The sequence below is a fragment of the Ailuropoda melanoleuca genome, chromosome 11 (genome assembly GCF_002007445.2).
Source record: "Ailuropoda melanoleuca isolate Jingjing chromosome 11, ASM200744v2, whole genome shotgun sequence".
NCBI lineage: Eukaryota > Metazoa > Chordata > Mammalia > Carnivora > Ursidae > Ailuropoda > Ailuropoda melanoleuca.
The window spans coordinates 25,074,001-25,091,666 of record NC_048228.1 but is presented as its reverse complement, the minus strand read 5'-3'; positions in this window follow the sequence as shown (position 1 = coordinate 25,091,666).

Sequence of the window (17,666 nt, the reverse complement as noted above, 5' to 3'; positions counted from 1 at the left end):
GGTATGGAACTAACTTCCCAGATATTATCACTAGAATTTGCTGATAAAAAAATGTCTGAAACACTGGGACCAATAAAATATACTGCTAATTACTTTAGAAAGGTCAGAAAATCCTCTAAGTCCCTTAGTATTTTCCTGTCCCACATTGAGATTAGGTAGGGTGTGTGAGTGTTGCTTGCCCAGTGATGGACTGCTATCATCAACTAAGCTATGCAAAAGACATAATACATGACAATAGGACAGTCTTATCTGGCTCCTATCAAAGAATGTCAGCTACATGGGAGGTATAGTTATTAGTATTAAATTCAGGTCTTGAGTGACTTCTGGGGGTGAAATACTGGATGGCAAAGCTTTACTATATAGTAACCCTTTATAGTAACCCTTACTATATAGTAACCCTTTATTGAACCTTAAAAAATAAAATACCTTTAGCAGAGTACTAAAGCTACTTGTGGCCTAAAGCAAGAATTTAGGTTTCCAAATTCCTAACATTACTGAGGAGTGACTGAGATACTGAGAGAATGAGAATCAAATGAGTGTCATCCTTTGTAGATTTCTGTGCAATGCAGATTACCTAAGGGCATATCATAGAGAGGTAGTGATGATGAAGAAAAGGAAATGTCAGTGTTTTGTTTGTGTGTATGTGTACTCGCATGCTATATGAGTTCAGCATACTGTAATAGAAAGCTAAGACTTCTGTAGTACTTGTGATGGGCACTGTTCTAGACACTTTTAATTCATTAAGCCACACAGCCCTCTGAAGTGGCTAGTATTATTAGCCCCATTTTAAAGGACATTCAAGCACAGAGAGGTTAGGTAACTTGCTCATGATCATATAGCTGGTAAATCTCAGAGTTAGAGTTACTCTTGTTCTCAGTGTATAGTTACCGATACTCCTCTGCTCAACTAATTACTATTTTTATTTCAGCTGTAGCACTTGGCCAGAATAATAGGATTATATGCCAAAGTGTAGAGAAGGGGAAAAGGCACATTGGAAGAAGGTGAAGGGACATGGGGAGTATGATTTATCAATATATGTAAACTTGTACTTTATTTTTATACTTTGTTCCCCAAAAATGTTTAAATGTTTGGGAAAACATTAAAAACACAAAGAGACAATGGATTTTCTAAAGGAAAAGTTAAAGTTGTCCAAAGTTAGTTGACATTTGGCTAATGTGCTTTGTTTTGGGCCTAATTTATTGATCATCCAGGCCATTTTAATCATAAAGACACCCCCCCCCAAAAAAAAACCAAACAAACAACCCAGCCAATAACAGCAACAAGAGTGATAATAAAGACAACAGCTATACTTTTTTGGGCAATTACTGTGAGACATGCATGTGCTAAGTGCTTTATGTGAATTTTTTCATGTAATTCTCATAACAAATCTGCGTGGTAGGTGCAGTTAGTGTCACTTTCTCCATAAGAAAGCAGACACAAGAGAAGAATCCTCCCAAGGTCACACAGCTTAGAAATAGCAGAAAGGAAATCCAGCTCAGGTCTACCTGAGTCTAGAGACCATATGCTTATTCATTATACCATAAGATGGATAAATACAAAAGGGAAATGCTAAATGCTCTGCATAAGTCTTTTGCTTATGTTCTACTTAATTCTGGTCATACCCAGTAACTATCATAAATAACCACTTTGTTAAAATCATACACTGACCTGGTATTTTACTTCTGTGATCATGTCCCTACACAGTACATCACATCCTGCTTGTCAGCCAAGTCTCCACAGAAATGAACAAGCATGATTTAAAAGTCAGAGGCAGAGCAGGCGAGAAAGTGGGTGGTAAGTTTTAAGAATGGCTTTCAGGTGCTCACCACATGAGCTAAGTGCAAAAAAGGCAAATGCTAAGGTCTATGCGTTGTGTGGTCTATGAGAGATGAGGTCAGTAACATAACACTGTAGTGTAGTGGTAAATTTCAAAAAGAGACATATGATACTTACATAATTCCTAAAAGGTGAAATTAACTAGGTCTGGATAAGAGCCACTATCTGTGCCAAGCATGATTATATGAAATTGAAGTCATTGGTTTACAGTATTGCTATAAAATTGCTGGGCTACAAACCAACCGTAGGCCCACGCTATTTGGAGACATTTACCTGAAACACATTGCTGTCAGCTTGGATGGGGTAGAAGAGTTGAATTCGGTCTCCCGGCCAATTTGGGAAGGTTTACGGACATTACAGAATAGAATAAAGATCATGTTCGCATAGTCAAACGGTAAGCTTAATTTGGCAAAAGAAATAGCAAGAAGTACATTGCATATAGAAGGGGCAAAACAGCTCTATGATTCAAGGTGGTCCTTAGTATGATATTAATTTTATTGTCAGTCCTGTTTTATACTACTTTGTTTTTAAGCTAGATATTCTTTGAAGCAATCTCTAAACTCTGTGGTGTGCACAAATTTACATTATAATCAAAGAGCAAAAGATAACATTTAGAGATGATATTATACAACATAAATACATAGATGACATCACAACCTGGTGTGACAGCAAGGTATCATGAATGGTGCTTATAGCACATAGCATGAAAATATATATTTCTTCCTACGGTTGTTTCTTATGTTCAAAGATAAATGAAATAAGTGTTGCTATTATTCAAGATAAAGGTAATTATTTTTAAAACAGTTTGATTTTTAAAAATAAAATATCATGAAATTGTGTTTATTAAAATTTATGCCAGCACTGTAGATATTAAGGAATATATGAAGCTTATTCAAGTTGAGCCCTCAAACAGCTAATTAATTAGCAATTCAAAACATATTATTGAGTGACTAATTTGTGCCGAGTACATCATTTATTTTCCAGAAGTCAGAGGTTTGATAAGATAATTACAAGGCAAATTAAATTCTACAGGATTTATTGTTATATTTCCTTCTTTTTTAAAAATTTTGGGTATAGTTGACACACAATGTTAACATTAGTTTCAGGTGTACAACATAGTGATTACAATTCTATACTGTTATGCTATGTATTTCTTTTAATCTCACATGTGTTTCATAATGTAGGAGGTACTCAAAACCTCAAATATGGACAACACAGACTCCAAACATTGGCATAAAACTGGAGGGCTACATTGCTTTGTTTCTCTCCTTTGTTAGCACCTAAAGGAACAGTTATAATCACTCAAATAAATGATTGTTGAATGAATACCTTTATGTGAATGTGTAAGAATTTGAAACAAAGTAAAATAGAAAGAACTGGGTTGAAAATCTAGGAAGTCCCTGATAGTAGGTTACTTCTTTACAAAACAAGAAATGATCTACTTCAGAGGATTGTTGTAGGGTTTAAGACAGATAATCTATATTAATATATTCTGCAATATGTCTTTCTATAGGAAGTGTTTAATAAATATCGATTGAATTTGAATTTGTCTTTACAATAAGGCAAATTTTAAATACGATTTTCTTCCAATCTTCACCCCATCCAAACTGTAGTTTTGTGTGGTCTTTATAAATATGACAGTGGGGAAAGTTAAAAGTAATTATAGGCAGTAAAGAATGGGGTAGATTTCCTGTATTGAGCTTATGCATTGTTTGTTTCTTCCTTAGTGGCCTTCTAGGATGAAATATAGTCATGAAAGGTAGCTTAAATTGGTATAGGTACTTGAAAACTATAGATCTGGGTTTAAATTTCTGCTCCATTACTAACTAGCTATAAGAAATGGATAAGTTTTGTATCTTTCCTCAGACTTAGTTTCCTCTTCTGTAAAATGGAAGGGGCTGCTGATATACTGCATGTAAAATAACTGAAATACTATATGTGAACATATTTAGGAATATTCAACATGTCCCAAATGGAAATTATTTTATTTGTTCTCAGTCTTCTTCTTCTGCTTTTTTACTTTCTTTTTACTATATACAATGGGTATTTACAGGTTTGCCGTTTGTGATTATCAGACATGGTACATACATGAGAGAGCAATGACTTTGGGATAGAAGCTTTGTATTTTGAGTGCTCAGACTGTCACTTACAAGCTTTGGGACTTCAGGCAATTTGCATAACATTTTGGGTCTTTATTTTCTCATCCGTAAAATGGAGATAATATACATTTTATTATGCTGTTATGGCAGTTGAATTCTTTTATTTATGTAAAGCTCTTAGCTCAGTGCCTTTACACATGAGTGTTCATAAATGTTATAAAATATTCTGTTGATATATTATATACCCACACATACCATATTTGTTAATATTCCTTAAAGGCAAGTAGACATATACAGCCAACACACACTCACACATGCTTGTCAAACACACTAGTCATTTTAGATTAATTTTTCAGTTGCAAGTTAGGAAATATAGCATTACATCAAAATGTTTGTTTTTTTTCATTAAGACATAAGCTGCATAAAAATATTATCTTCATATCTCTCCAATTGTCTTTCCTTTTTAGAGTTCACTTGGGGAAACTGAGGATTTTGGTCCCTGGTTGTACTACTTGTGTATTACAAGCAATAATGCAGTGAGTGGAATGAATACCATGTGGCAATTTTTCATAGTGTAGTCAGTTTTTTTTTTTTTTTATCAGAGAGATGTGTTGCATTTCTATTTAAATACAAGTGCCACTTCTAGAATTTTTTTTTCTGTAAATCAATACTATCAAATAGCTAACTAGTTCTTAAATAAGACCATCAAAACCTGAACAGTGTGCACAGGGAATTAATTCTACAATGTAATGGAATATAACCAGATCTTATGCTATTTCATCTCCATCTTCATCCTGTGACCTAGAGAAGTAAATAAATCATTTAACCTATTCTTCGTGAAAATGACTTCTCAGGCTTCTTGTTTTGTCCCCTTATTTGATTTTTTATTTATTTCAAATTTCATCCAAGATGATAGAATGATGCCAGAGGCTGGCATCATTTGGTTTGTTTAGCCACTCAAAAAAACTTGCTTCCAGTCTTAGCTGTGATAGGATGACAGAGATAGTTCTAAAGATGTGGACTCTTATCTGTTACTTTAAGCCACTCCTGGCCTAGCTTGGGACTTTCATGTTCCTGGAACAATTAGAAACAAAGATGTTTGAGGACAGGGGAAAAAATGGCTTCTTAGAGGGCTTTTTTTAGGATTCTGAAATCACATCAGAGCTGAGTGAGGACAGAACTGAGTAATCAGTTACTGATGTTTGCAATGGCTGTAATGAAGAGGGAGTAGAGGCACTTGAACCAATTCTTTATTTTCCATCTTAAGGGGTAGGTCTTAGGTCTTCTATATAAAATCAGTAACTTTGGAATCAATTGATTCTTATTCAGTAATTCAGGGAAGAGTTGGAGTAGAGAGGATGGGAAAAGAACTTACATTTATTAAGCATCTGTTATGTGCCAGCTACTGTTAAGACCCATCATATTTAATCCTTAAAATAACCCCTAGGAATAGGTATCATTGTCCCACTTATAAAAGGTTAGCACTCTTAGTAACTTGTGTTAGTTTAGTTAGTAAGTTTGTATTTGTATCCTTGGCTTATATGCAAAATCACATGCCCCGTCTACTTTAAAATGTCAGAACTACAACAGGAAAGAGATGACACACACAAATGGGGTAATTTAAGAAAATAAAGAGACTATTGATAAGAGAAACTAACGAAGATGGAATGGTACCCTGGGGCTGTCATGAGTGGGAGCCCGTGGAGGAGTTATGAAAAGAAGTAGTTATTAAACTCAGAGAGAGTAGGGGCTACATGACAGCAACTGTGGCCTCCAGCAGAATGAAGAAAATCCCAACTGATGATGACCCACAGGGAAAAAAGGAGTAAGTTCTTATTCTTACTTTTTGCCCCACCTTATTCTCTTTAGTTGGTGACTCCCTTGCACTGAAACAAACTGAAGTGTGAGGCCAAGGGAGTCCATTGAGGAAGTACATAAAGGTCAGCCTTTTGGCAAACACAGAAGGATGGAAGAGAAGAGTCAGAAGATCTAGAGGACAACATACTGTAAAACACAATATCCCATTATTCTTAAGACAAATAGTGTTTTATGGTGGTAGTAGGTGCTTTCTTTTGACTCTTGTACTGATAGAATAACTATCAACAAAACCCAATGTGATTCATCAAAAGAAAAAGACGTGAGGATGCAAATAACAAAAAACTCAATGAACAATGGCTTAAGCAATGAGACACTTAATTATCTCATATTTGAAAAAGCCTGGAAGCAGCAGTCCAGGGCTAATTTAGCAACTTATTGAAGTCATCAAGAACATTATCTCTCTTTCTATCTTTTCTCTCTGCAAGCTCCCATTGTGTTGGTCCTTTGTATTTGTGACTTATCATGGCTGGGCTATAATGTGTCCATCATAACTCCAGGTCACAGAAATGCATTTATAGCAAGTTGGGAGCAAAAAGGCAAGGGCTCTCTCTTTACAAAGTTTTGTCTTCTTATGCATGAAGTAAAATCCTGACTAAAACCCTCAAGAAGACTTATTCTTACACCTTATGTGTCAGAATTGGGTCGTATGTACACATCCACTGCAGTGGGATTTTAGAGAGCAAGTATATAACAAAGGGACATTGGAGCCTTTATTGTCAGCATTGGGCCCCAGCAATCCAAGGGTAATAGAGAAAGCCCTAATCACCATTCTCCCTCACATTTCATAAATGAAAAAAAATTATGAGGCTTAGAAATGTAAAGCAACTTATCCAGAGTTGCATGAACTAGGGTTTCAGTCCTATACTGTCTGACTCAAAGCCTCTGTCTAAACCACGATATTATATTGGCATTCCTAGGAGATGATTTCTCTCAGTGAGAATGTAAAGAAAAAAGGGCAGAGGACTGAGGGCTATGTTATATCCCACACATGTTCAATATTCCTTCTCTTCACTCTATCCTACTTCATGAACTAAACTATTCATTTAGATTACCCTGACTTCAAACACTGAAAACTATGGACACTGGGAGTTGAAGAGTGAAGTGAAGCACCTCATAAGCTTTTCATGGGAATTCTTTTAAAACATGGTCAGTCATTCATGCTCTAAAAAATCTGAGAGGTGTATGGAAAGTTTCCATTTTCTAGCTGAGACACTGAGTAAAGCTAAGACTGACGATATAGAATAGAAATCACAGTGCCCTAGAAGAAATGAACATCTTAAAAATTTTCTAATGCTTGTCCCCCTAAAGCCTCCCTATTACATTTCTAATGCATTCCCTTTAGGCATTCTACATATATCTCTTAATTTTATAAATTTGCAGAACCCCACTTTTCTCCAAAATCAGTGAGTATTCTTGTATCTAAAATTATTATTTTTCTCTAAGAAGTATAGTACTTATTTCTGTTGAGAAAATATATCATTCTATCTGCTTCTGGATCTACCCACATGCCTTTCTGGAAACACATTTTATATGTCCTAATTTGAAGAACTCAAGAGAAAAGAAGAAAAGCTCTAAAGAGTAGCTGATTGCAATCATCATTTGTAATGTTTTAATTTTTAATTCCACTGTAGAAGAAAATAGTACTTTCTGTTTCAAATTTGGATAATTGAATAGTGACTTAATGTGCAAATTGACAGTGATTGTAAAAAAAAATTCCATCATGTTGATGATTAAAGTAACAAGCACTGATTTTCTTTTAATTTAATCTCTCCTTTGCAAACGCTGCCAATCACACTAGCTTTTTCTGATTCTCCTAGTTATAGGTGGAAAACCTTTTGGTACCCATCTTCCCATTGTTTGTTTTAAGTAAACTAAGTCTTCATAATGACAATAGTTCTAAGAGGATTTTTTAAAGCTTTGTATGATGTCCTAAAATTATTTGAATCATGATTAATGTTTATGCGTGCTTATCATTCCTGCTATTTTAGTTACATCATCACTTAATAGATCCTATTAAAGCAATATAACAAAGTACTGTTAGAATACCCACTAGCTAGCTTTCTAAGCCCTAGTCTTGAAAAAATTACTCAAAGCCAAAGTGTTCATTTTCCTCAATTTTATAGTGTAACAGATGACAGAAGTCCTGGATTCTAGCCCTAGTGTTATTACTGACGTGTTCTATAAACTAAGACAAATCAGCTGACTTTTTTTGGATTTGACTTTGCCCATAGAGAACTTGAAAAAGATGGACTTGATGTTTCTAAGTCTATTTTAAGCTTTAGAATTACGATTCCATTCTTACAGAAAGAGAGTGATTATTCAACTTCAGGCTCAGAAATTAACAATATTTGGGTGGCTTTAGTCTCAATAAATTGCAGTGTCTAAGATTAATGAGCATGGAAGAAATCCTGATTCCTACAAGGATGTAACTTAGCAATTCATTGACTGTAATTGATACCAATGGCTATTAAATAGAAGGGGAAAGGGAGATGTCTTTCTCCATATTGGAAAATGATGGAGGGGAAATAACTTATAAACTATTTCTTGGGGTTTTTCCAACCCTCCTCTGTTGGCCTCCTCTTTCCTACCCATCTCCCAACAGCATCATGCTGATGTAGAACTGTAAGCTGCTGGGAGTTAGTGGCAGGGCTGGGGTTTTGCAAATGAGCTCACCTTGCTGTGAATTTCTGTTTTCCATCTGTTTTTGGCAAACATTTTTGCATTTTTAAGAAGTTCATCTACTTTAATATAATTGATGAACACTTCATTCTCTTTCCAGTGCAATACTGAGATTGCTTTATATTGAGGAACAAGGAAGCCTGGCTTCCTTCCCCATCAGGTTTCGCAGGCCCTTGATGCCATTTATAATAAGAACTCCATTATCTACTTTTGCGTTTATTCCCACTTAGGCAGCATAAAACTTTTCTTGTGGCCCCTTTCTCTGGTTTTCAGAATCTCTCTCATTCTCTCTTTTCCCCCTTCTATTTCTGGTCTTTGCTATAGAATAAAAGATATATGTGGGCCATGGAGCTCTCACCAGTTCTCTTCTAGGGACAGATTATACAGGAAGCTGGCATCAGCCAAGGCAGTCAGCCCTTCCATTTGAGGGTCTTCCTTGCCCTTCTGTACCTCCTGCCAGTTAGGAGGAAGAACCAGTTTTAGTCATTATCTCAAGGGTTCTCCCCATGTTTTTCCTGATGTTTAACTCCCTCATCACTTCTCTGCCTTTCCTTTGAAGATTTTCAAGCTGGTGAGTACACAGGATTTATCTATGTGCCAATTCCTGTTGGCTAAGGTTGCTTGGAATATTGTTTGAAAAGTGACTCAGGGCTTAGCAGGGTGAATGCTGTGATCTCTTTAGGTTTAGCACTGGGAAAGGAGGGGAATGGGCCCTTGAATCAACAACTTTATTAATCCTTACTTTTTACTTAGATTGAATTGGTTCCAATCTTTCCTGGATACTGACTGTTTATTCTAAGAATTATACCATGCCACATTTCATTGCTAAAGGGTTCTGGGCTCCAGTTCCAATTTGGTGGTGGTGGTCGTGCTGGTGATGGGGTTTCCCCAGAGCACCATACATGTCTCCAGCACCATGCACGTCTTCAGCACCAGTGGGGTGTCCTACAATTTAACTAAATTTTTACACTATCTGTCTGGAGATAGCATCAGATTCCACAAGTTAAGGGCTCAGTCCGGTAATACTGCTCCCCACCCCTTTAGATCCCAATCCTGAACTTCTGACCAACAGGCTATGGATCTGAGTTTTCATACGATCCCCTTCTTGGGTTCGATTAATTTGCTAGAGTAGCTCATAGAACTCAGAGAAACATTTTACTCACTAGATCATTGGTTTATTATAAAAAGATATAAGTCAGCTTAATGGAAGAGATGCATAGGTCAAAGCATGGAGAAAGGGCACATTGCTTCCAGGCTTTCTCTGAGTGTACCACTCCCCTCAAGTCTTCAATCTGGAAGCTCTCGGGTTTTTATGGAGGCTTCATTATATAGCATGAGTAACTAAATCATTGGCCATTGGTGGTGGATACCCCATAGGTCAGGGGCATAGGTCTAATCACATGGTTGGCTCCATTGGCAACCAGCCCCCATCCTTAGGTGAGGTCCAAAAGTCACCTCATTAACATAACAAAAATCACCTTAATCTCTCTCATGGCTTATGAAATTCCAAGAGTTTTAGGAGCTCTGTGTCAGAAATAGGATGAAGACCAAATATATATTTATTATTTTAAATTACAATATTGCAATTGCACTTGCTTTTAGAAAGTCTTCTTGTACGCCCTTCCCGTGGTCCCAACACTAACAAAGTTTTTAAGAACAATGACCACATATTTTTCATATTTGTATTCTTGGGTCCTACCTGATATTTGGCCTGGCATATAATGAGTGCTAATAAAATTACACAAATGCAAAAAATGAGATTATTTTGTTTCTCTTTAGTCTTTTTCCCTCTCATCTCCTACACCTGATTACCAAGTGCTATTTCACCTTCAAATATTTCTCAGATCTGTACCTGCTTCTTCATGTAGCCTGGAAGTTTTCCTTTCTCTTCTCTGATGAAATCCCACTTATCCTTCAAGTTATCAAGATCTGCTGAGAGTAGTTTTCTCATACCTTTTTGCCCTTACTTCAGGCATGTTACGTTCTCCTCCTATGTGCTCTTATTGAACTCTGGGCATAGACCCCTCAAAGCAATCACTACTGTGTTCTACTGCTATTGGTTTTCCTGTCTAGCTCTCTCTCAGATCCTGAGCTTCTTGAAGGCAGGAGAAGTATAGAACTTGGCAATATACTAGGCTCTTAATAAATGGTTTTTAAATGAATAATTAAAATTATTCTATGTTAAGAGGTGGAAGAGTGAAAAACTCAAATATTTTATTACCCAAAGTTTATCCAAGACTAACTTCTGTTATGTGCCACATTATGGTCCTGACAGTTCATTAGATAACGTTTTCACTTAACAAAATGTTTTTCTAGAAAATGCACTGTCATGAGCTTGATTACTTCACATTCGATTTCATTATCATCCTTGTCTTCATTGGGAAAGATCATTCCCTCTTTTCTCTACAGAGCATGCAATGAGTAACTTTATGCCATTCTGATAAACTTACACAGTTTACAGGAAGAAAATTCTAGTTAGAAATTCAAGAGGTCAAAACTAAAAAATTCATAACCCACAGAGATAAAACTTCTCAGAGAGAATATGGTAGATTTCTGTGTACCCATTAGTTTTTCTGTGCTAAAGAAAGCTGTTTGCTTTGAGTGGTGATCATTTTCTATAACATCAGTTGCATGGAAATAGAATGGAAAACATACATAAGAAAAGCAAAGAGGACCTGAGAAGCACTCTTTCCTGTACAGTTTAATCACCGCCCCCATGAAAGTTTTGCCTTACAAATGATCTTGAGTCTATGCTACTAAGTTATGCTAGAAATTGCTTAGTTGAGTGGTACCTCGGTGGCTCAGTCAGTTAGGCGGCTGCCTTCGGCTCACGTCTGCTCAGGTCATGAGCCCAGTGTTCTGGGATTAAGCTCTGCATTAGGTGCCCTACTCAGTGGGGAGTCTGCCTCTCCTTCTTCATCTGCCTCTCCCCAGCTCATGCTCTCTCTCACTCTCTTAAATAAATAAATATCTTTTTTTTTTAAAAAAAGAATTTACTTAGTTGAATGATGTGAATATTTAAAGGAAAAACATACGCTAAAGAAATATAAAAACTATTTTCTTCATTATTCTCACTTTTAGTTTCTCTCTTTTGTAAAGTGATCAAATGAAACCAGTTGGGAAAATTGAGACAATAAATAAGTAAGTAAATAAATAAATAAATAAATAAATGTATGTTTGTATGTATAAGGTTTGAGTCTTTGCACTGGTTCATAGGGTGTTCTCATTTTTTTTCTTGATTGGGCTCAGATTTGAAGCAAACTACACTTCCAAAGTCTAGACAACACATACAAAAAAATTGTTTACCTATGCTTTCATTTTTTCTTTTTCTCCCGTGTTTTCTCTAAAGGAAATAAAAATAATGACATTGCTAATTTATATTTCACATACTATAAAAAAAGTGGTGTCGCTTTTAACACAAAGTATAATTAAATGTGAAGTTATTTTAAATGACTCTTTAGATTCTCTTTTACTACACCCTCATGTGAAATCTAACATGATACATGCTTTCTTGTGGCTTGTGTTGTATTTCTGCTTTAATTCAGAGCCTAATTAATCATATAAAGACTTTAAGAAAAATTTCTTGCCACCCCTTCAGTTACTGATGTCACAAAAATATATCTTTGTACATTGTGTGTCCAGAAACATAATAATTATGTTATTTAATACATTAGTCTCTTAAATTATGTAGAAAACATGTGGAGTTACAAACTATTATTACAATAATACGAGTTTTTATAATGGCCTTTATGTTTACCTTAACTGAGATCTTTATTTCTTCATCCAGCTTCTAGTGTCCTTCCATTTCAACCTGCACAAACTCCTTTTCTTGCTGGGCGGGTCTAGTTGTAATGAATTCCCTCAGCTTTTATATAGGAATATTTTAATTTGTACCTTACTTTAGAAGAACAATTTTGGTGGATATAGAATTCTTGGTTGACAGATTTTTCTTTTAGCACTTTGAATATTTCAATTTAGTGCCTTCTGGCTTCCAAAGTTTTTGATAAGAAATATACTGATTATCTTATTGAGGACCCCTTGTATGTCTCTTGCTGTGTTCAAGATTTGCTCTTCGTTTTTGTCTTTTCTCAGTTTAATTATAATGTCTCCTGGTGTGGGTCTGTTTCAGTTTATCCTGTTTGGAAGTTGTTGAGGCTTTTTTTGGGTGTTTATAAAATGTCTTTCACCAAATTTGCTGCTTTCAGCCATTATTTCCTCCAATAACCTCTTCCCCTTTCTCTCTTTCTTATCCTTCTGGGACTTCCATAATACGTATGTTTATTTGACTGATGGTGTCCCACAGGTCCCTTAGATCTTTTCACTTTTCTTCAGTTTTTCTTCTCTCATTTCTTCAGACTTGGTAATTTCAATTGTCCTATCTTCAAGTTTGCTGATTCTTCTGCCTGCTTAAATTAGCCTTTGAATCTCTCTAGTGAATTTATCATTTCAGTTATTATACTTTTCAGCTCTAGAATTTCTTTTTAGGTCTTTTTTCTCTTCATCGATATTTCCATTTAGTTCATATATTGTATTCTTGTTTCTCCATGTCTTCCTTTAGTTCTTTGAACATCCGTAAGACAGTTGTTTCAAAGTTTTTGTCTAGTATGCCTTCAATTTGATAGTTCTCAGGGACAGTACCTGTTGACTTATCTCTTGCTTTTGAATGGGCCATACTTTTCTATTTCTTTGTATATCTTGTTATTTTTGTTGTTGTTGAAAATTGAACATTTAAATCTAATAAAATGATAACTCTAGAAATTAGATTTTCTTCTCTGAAAATCAAAAGCTCCCAAGGGTTTGCCGTTTTGTTTTTGTTTTCTTTTTGATTGTTGTATGATGTCTCCATGCTAAGGATCAGCCTAAGGTATAAACAAAGTCTTCTTAGGTCTTTTCTGAGCCTGCACCTTTCCCTGGGCATGTGTAGTGACTTTTTAATTTCTCTTGTATATGCATTTCCTGTCGAATGTACTGGTCTTTTATGTCTGGCTTCCAGAAGGAGAAAAAGAGAAAATGGAGAGAGGGAAATGGTGCTAGCCCTTTAAATTCTCCAGAAATCACTTCAGCCAGTGTGGGAGGGGCCTGCAACAAATGGCTGGGGGAGGGCAACAGTGGCTGCCTGTCTCTGTGTCCACACCCTGTGATCAGAAGCAGCAATCAGTGGCTTGAATATAGATCTTAGTATTTGGAAGACAGGATCTTTATTGCCCACCCTGGCTCTTATAAGCTGCATGTATGCAAAGTGTTCCACATGCACAGAGCATTCAATGGGTTAGAAGTGGGAGAGGGGTAGCCACTGCTGAGCTAAGAGCTGAAATTAATGGAAATTAATCACAATTTACTGTCTAAACTTTCCCCTGGAAGTGGATAGCCTTCAGTCGACTCCAGAGCTCCAAGGTAGTTACATCAGACAGATTCTGCCAGTGCAATTGTTGTCTGGATAGGGAGATGGACTCCTGGTGCATCCTACTCTGTCCCAGAATGCTTCTGGGAAAATCCTTTAAATTAAAAAATGAATATAATACACTTTTAGTTAGTTCAAATAATATTTCTCATAAATATTAATATGTTATACTCAATAGGTAATTTCATACTTTGCATACATAAAGATATATCTTTCAAAAACTTTTCAGGGACAAAACTTTTAAAGTAATTTTTTTCTGAATATGTTGATAAAGGGAAAACTGTTCAAGCAGCATTGTTACTGAGATTTCATTAACTGAAAAGGAAAAGTGAAATTGAAAAGGAATATGGAAATGTGTACTATGGACTCATGAATAAATGTGTAGTGTAAAGAGGGGAGATTAGAAAGTGAACTCTGTGCCTTTAAATCATCTAAATGATTAAATAAAAAACAGTGATCAGTATGGTCTTGTAGGTAAGTCAAGCATATTTTTAGTTTGGGAACATACTTTATTTCGTAGGATTTAATATATAATTATTTTTGTATATATAATCTTATTTACCCTCTCCCACACAAACTAGAATCATGAACTCCAACTTTTCCTTTAAAATAGAACAAGACACAGCTTGCCTCTTGTGATATAACAGAATTAAATAAAACATGAAGTGTTTTTAAAATAAAAAATTCAATGATAATTTTAGCCCTAGCCTGGTAACATTTCAAGCAGAAGCATCAAATCATGGTTGTATACAAATTTATTAATTAATGATAAAACATTTCATTGGTGTGAATGCAAACTGGTGCAACCACTGCAGAAAACAGTATAAAGATTCTTCAGAAAGCTAAAAATTACCCTATTATCCAGCAATCGCACTACTGGGTGATTACCCAAAGAATATGAAAACACTAATCCAAAGGAATACCTGCATGTCCTATGTTTATGGCAGCATTGTTTACAATAGCTAAGATATGGAAGCAGCCCAAGTGTTCATCGATTGAATGGATAAAGAAGAGGTGGTGTATATATACAATGGAATACTATTCAGCCTTAAAAAAGAACAGAATCTTGCCGTTTGCAATGACATGGGTGGAGCTAGAGAGTATAATGCCAAGTGAAATATAAGTCAGAGAAAGGCAAATACCATATGATTTCATGCATATGTGGAATTCAAGAAACAAAACAAATGAGCAAAGGGAAAAAAAAAAGAGAGTGACAAACCAAAAAACAGACTCTTAACTATAGAGAACAAACTGATGGTTAACAGGGGAGGTTGGTGGGAATGGGTGAAATGCATGATGGGGATTAAGGAGGGCACTTGTAATGAGCACCGGGTGATGTACAGAAGTGTGGAATTACTATATTGTACACTTGAAACTAATATAACATTGTATGTTTACTAACTGGAATTGAAACAAAAACTTAAAAAAAAACGTAGGGCATTGCTTAATACTATTTTTTTTATTCATTCATCCCATTTAACAAAGTGCTTTTGATGCTTATTATCTGATAGGCATCACAGAAGGCACTACGTATGGTAGGGAATAAATTTGAGTATAGGTGAGCCTTTCTTTCCCATATTTAACATAATTTTTTTCAATTTGAGTATGGTTGATGCACAATTTTACACTAGTTTCAGGTGTATAACATACTGATTAGACAAGTTTATACATTATGGTATACTCACCACAAGTGTAGCTACCATTTGTTACCATACAACACTATTATAATATCATAGACTATTTTCCCTATGTTGTGCCTTTTATTCCCATGATTTATCCAGTTCATAACTGGAAGCCTATATTTGCTACTTTTCTTCACCCATTTTTCTCATCCCTGGCCCTCTTCCCTGTCCCATATTTAACTTTTGAAAAGCCTAAATTATTCTACATTATTCACTGATATTCCCAAAACATTCCAAAATGAATATGGGTATTGATGTGTAAACTGGTAAACCAACCCCACAAAATATGCAAGTCAGTGTTCAACATTCTCCTCTTTACCTTCTGACATACACAGATATGAATTATATATGAAAGTAGGGGAATACTAATAAAAGTCCTACAATCATTGTCATTGTTTCATAATCCATATACAAAATTGGATTTATATTCTGACAATTGCAATGCAAAGAATTGTGTGAAGGGGTCCGTGTAGACTGAATAATGATAATAATAACAACATTTATGTAATGCATACTATATGGCAGACACTCTTCTAAGCACTTACTCGTATTAAATCATGAAATCCTTAAAACAGCCCTATGAGGCAGGTACTATTCCTATTTCCATTTTACATGTGAGAAAATTAAAGCACAGAAAGATGAAAGAGTTTGTCCAAGGTTATTTTAAGTTCAGTTTCAAGTTTCATAAGTTTGTGATTCAAACTCAAGCCTTCTGGTCCTAGACTCTGCAACTCACTTTTGGCTAGGATGACCAGAGGGAACTTCATAAAATAAGTTGACTTTGAGTAAGGAACTAAACAAAGATTTCATTTAAAGGAATTTTGTTTTTATTTTGAAATAATTTTAAGACTTAGATGGAAGTTGCAAAAATAGTACAGATAATTCCTATATACCCTTCACTCAGTTTTCCCTGATGTTAACATTTTATATAACAGCACAGTTATCAAAACCAGGAAATGAACATTGCTATGATACTATTAACTTATTTATTTTTTTATATTTATATAGAGAAACCTGATTTTATTTTTATAAATTGTTTCAGAAATATCCTTTTTCTGCTCCAGAATCCATCCAGGCTTCCCCAATGCATTTAATTTAACATTTACTTAGTCTCCTCCAAACTGTGACAGTTCCTCAGTCTGTCTTTGTCATTTGTGACCTTGACACTTCTAAGGGTAATTTGGGTCATTTTGTAGAATGTTTTTCAATTTAGGTTTGTCTGATTTTTTTCTCAATATTTTGGTGAGAATATTCATTATTAACAAAAATACTACAGAAAGGATGTGTCCTCAGCACATCATATGAGCAAGTATCTGATGCTTCTGTATTTTCCTAGTGATTGAAGTTAATCTTGATCACTTGTTAAAGGTGGTGTCTGCCAGTTTTCCCCAGAGTCAAATTTCTTTTCTTTTTTTCTAAGAAAGATACTTTTCTAATAGAGATATATGTTGAGACTGCAAATATCCTATTTTTCATCATAATTTTGCTCACTGATTTTGTCATTTGTCATCTGCCTGCAACCAATTATTAATATGGTGTTTGCTTAATGATAATTTGTTCTCAAAAGTAGCTATTCCTTTTGTCCTTTTATTCATTTATTCAGTCATTTATTCACATCAGTATAGATTATAAACTAATAGTATTATTATTTACTTTTTTGCTCAAATTATTCCAGTTTTGGCCATTGGGAGTTCCTGTGTATTTTAACATGTCTTGTCATTTCTTGAGTCTTTCAGGCTTTTGACAGAAGGAAATCAAAGCAGCCTGGAATGTAACAGTTTAGAAAATTCCTTTTATATTTGTAACCTTTATTACAAACTTCAAAAAATATTTTTTCTCACAAGTAGCAATGTTAATAATATTTACATATTTTTAGTTAGAGTTAAATAGTAAATATTTTTCATAACTCATTGCTGACTTGGACCTAACCTAACTCCAAGCTTTATTTATGCCCGAATGTAATACTGGGTTGGCTAGTACTCCCTAAATGGGGGAAAATAAGACATAGAAAAGTTTTTCAGTTTTAGATACATTGTATGGTGCTTCCTTGCCTTAACCCAGCTATTCCATTGAAGCTAGAATCACCAAAAT